Raw genomic sequence first — 3,943 nt, 5'->3', positions numbered from 1 at the left:
TTCATGTGTTGTCTCCTTTCCAGTTCCATTTTCCTTGAAGCTACTGATCTGACCAAATAATATACGATGCTGGGTAAGGAAAACTAGGGGATCGATTTTTTGAATGTGCACGTTCCAAGTGTGGCCTGGCTTCAACCAAAGATATCTTGTGTGGCAATCAAGTCGTTTCTTAGTATGGTTGATCATGTCTTGTGTGAATTAATATTACTAGTCTCGGTTAAAGATGAAGTAAAAGAGCAAATGAAGTGCATAGTTGAACTGATTACAAGGTCCAAAAATGGAGCAAAGTAACATAGGTTATAACAAGGTAAGTAAGGATGCCATAGTCATTCTATAATGCTACTATAAGTTGATATATAAATGATTAAATCCCTGACAAACTCTACTGCATAAGTTTTCAAAATAGTATCACCTGGGGCTGGATTTGAGCTTTATAGCTAGCTGTCATAAACAAACACATGGAGACCAGAATATAAGGCTAATCACAAAGACTAGTTGTTGCGAAAATGACACTCGAATACCAGACAGCTCCATCTCAATGCATGAGTATTCTAGTTGAGATTGTAAGAATGCTTGCGTCAAGCAACACTAGATAGACTCTCAACATACTTGCTCAAGAAGAATGAATCTTTCCTAACCATGGATACCAAAATCCTTAAATTCCTTGCTCTCGGGAATCGGGATCATATGATAGAAGATCCCCAACCCACTTCTCTACCAGAAATAACCCAATAGCATGTGAAATCCCACTCTTCAAAACCATAACAAATTTCTCTGTCCAGGGCTCCATTTTACCATAGTCGGGAAGTGGTGGAGGTCGAGCATTAAGGTTTTAAGTTTAGGAGGTAGTTATGCATATTTCTATGGCGCACCAGAGTGAGGCTAGTCTGTTGGTTAATGTTGAGTTCACACTACTCTTTCGTTCCTCTTAGTGCCGGGCTTTATCTACTGGTTATTGTTTTGCTTTTCATCTATTTTCTGGTTCTTGTGATGCTTTTTCTTTTCTATGATTTTTATTGATGATACTGATATATTGACTTTTTTCGTCTTCTTCTTGAAAGGTCAAGGTAGATAGAGTAGTGTTCTTTTTTCTTGGGTCTGGTGGAGAGGTGGCGGAGGAGGAGAAGTTGCCAGAAAAGACGTTCAGTGGCGACATTCTAGTCGCCACAAAAGGATTTTACTTTTCGTGGCAGTTTGGGTCGCCGCTGAAGCGGCCTTTTATTTTTTGTTTATTTATAATAAAATGCAATAGCCAGTTGTTTTCCCACTAATTTCCCAAAAACTTTAAAATTATAAATAAACACCACCAAATGCTCTTAAACAAAATTCTATAGAAAGTTTTCATTATCAAATAGTTTATTCAACAAAGTATGCAATGCTCCATAATCCATTGTAATTGTATATACACATGGAAAGAAAAAAAGGGAAATCAAAAACCTACTTGTTGAAGAACCTTATATATCCCTGCTATTTTAAGAGAATGCAAAGGATCATATCTTTAAACTATTCCAATATTTTCAAACTACTCCAATGTCTTCAAACTAGGGATGGCAACGAGGTGGGGCGGGGCGGGGCGGGGCGGGGCGGGGTTATAGGATATGCGGGTGCAGGGCGGGACGGGTTCAAACATCTTTTAACAAAATGTACGCGGGGCGGGGCGGGGCGGGGCGGGTTGCAGTTGTGATCGTGCTGGATGTTTTCTGAATATTTCCTCACTTGTTTGGTTGGATGATTCTTTCCAAAAGGTTTGTAGCTTGAAACTTATCAAAAGTTTATTTTCTTTTTCTTTCTGAAAATAGAGCAAAATTCGAGTAAATTTCATGGATGGTCGTTCAATTTTGTGTTCATTACGCAAAAGTCATTTTTCTTCTTTTTATTACATAAAAATTATTCAACTTTGTGTTTATTACTAAAAAGTCACTTTTCTTTCTTTTGTTATACAAAAATTATTTTACTTTGCTCTATTTATCACAAAAGTCATCTTGGCCAGGTTTTATAATAGTTTTACTTGAAAAGTCTATTATGTCCTTGACATTATAAATCACCTTCTATATTATATACTATATAACATATTATTACGTAGATATTTTACTTATAATTAAAAATACTTTAAATTATTTTATTTATTATTTTTATAATATATCCATATATTTAAATTTTTTATGGCACTCAATTTGTTTAATCATATTCAAACATGAACATATTTTAAATATAGAAATGATAAAAAAATATTTATTTTTTAATGTTTATTTAAAATAATAAAAATAGATTTGTTTAACAAATGATAGTTTTTCTATAGTCAATAAAATTTTTAAAAGAAGTTTCAAAGATATTTGTGTTTAATATTAAGTTTTTTAAAGTTTTATCTGTTAATATTATTTATTTGAAAGTGTTAATTTGATGTGTCATTTTGCTAAATGTAGGTATTTTATTTATTAAATTAATGGGTATGGCTTGACTAATAAATCAATGAGCTTTGATATTTTAATTTTGTTACACATATTTCATTAAGCATGATTAAGAACGTGGACTTGAGATTTGTTCACGGTAATATTACTAACAAATTTAATAATGCTATTTATATATCTTGAAATTAATATTAAGAAAAATTAAATGTACGAATATATTATAAAAATAATATTAATTTATTTTAATTATAACTAAAATATCTGGGTAAAAGTATATTATATGAGGTATTACATAAATGAGGAATTTATAATGTCAAGGGCATAATAGACTTTTCAGGTGAAATGTTTATAAAATATGATCAAAGTGATTATTGTGTTAACTAGAGTATAGTAAAATAATTTTTGTATAACAAAAGAAAGAAAAATGACTTTTGGGTAATGAACACAAAATTGAATGATTTTTACGTAACAAAAGAAAGAAAAGTGACTTTTGGGTAATGAATACAAAGTTAAATGACCACCCATGAAATTTAATCGCAAAATTCTTAAAATAATAACTACCAAAAACTTAATCAAAAGCTTATTTCTGAAATGTTATTCCAAAAAATTATTCAAACAACCCCTGTATACGAAAATCATTAGTCCTATGATTAGCAGCCCAGAATTTCGAAGATTTTGTGGTAACAAAACGTAGGAAAAGTTGACCAACGTGAAATATTCCTGTATAATTATTAATTAGACTGCAACTTAATTTTAGTGTTAATTACTACAATCACAGTACATATCACAAAGATTGCAAATCATAGTCCAAAAGTTTTTTACAGTTTGTTGTCAAAAAGCCTTTAAAAGAAAAGTAAGATTTCTCATCATCTGAGTAAAAATATCTACTAATTAAATGCTAAAAAGGGAAAAAAAATTATTTAAGTTGGCGGGTTTATGCGGGGCGGTGTGGGACGGGTTGAAAACAGAAAAATTTGCTATGTGGGGTGGGGCAGGGATGGGCGGGGAGGTTGAATCTTTGCGGGTTAAAATTGAACCCGCCCCGCAACCACCCCGCCCCACCCCATTGCCATCCCTACAGTTCAAACTACTACCTGAGCAACTTTGTCCATGCTATTAAAAGAACAAAGAAGAACATTAATGTATCCATGTGTACAAAAACATTGGAGGTAAAGAATGATGAATTTGAGTCAATAATTTGAAAATGTAATCATATCATCTTGCATTGTGTAAAACATGCATTGAATTAAGACAAGATGTTATAGCCAATAATACTGATGGGCTCAACGTGGAAAGTGGGTTGCAAGAGAAATTGGCAACTGGGCTATAAGATATGCCAAGAAGAAGTCAGAGAACAAGAAAACCAACCTAAAAGTTGGTTGATTGCGTTGGAGTGCTGGCTAAGGAGTTGATTACGTTTGGAGTGCTGACTAAGGACTTAGTGTACAAGGCATCATAGTATTAGTATTGGGAACCATATCCAGTATATATAGAATAGTACAAGTAGTGGAAAGGAGGTTAAAAGTCGTTAAGAA

The sequence above is a fragment of the Nicotiana tomentosiformis genome, chromosome 7, assembly GCF_000390325.3.
Source record: "Nicotiana tomentosiformis chromosome 7, ASM39032v3, whole genome shotgun sequence".
Classification (NCBI taxonomy): domain Eukaryota; kingdom Viridiplantae; phylum Streptophyta; class Magnoliopsida; order Solanales; family Solanaceae; genus Nicotiana; species Nicotiana tomentosiformis.
The sequence above is the reverse complement of the archived record's forward strand: the minus strand, read 5'-3'. Positions refer to the sequence as shown.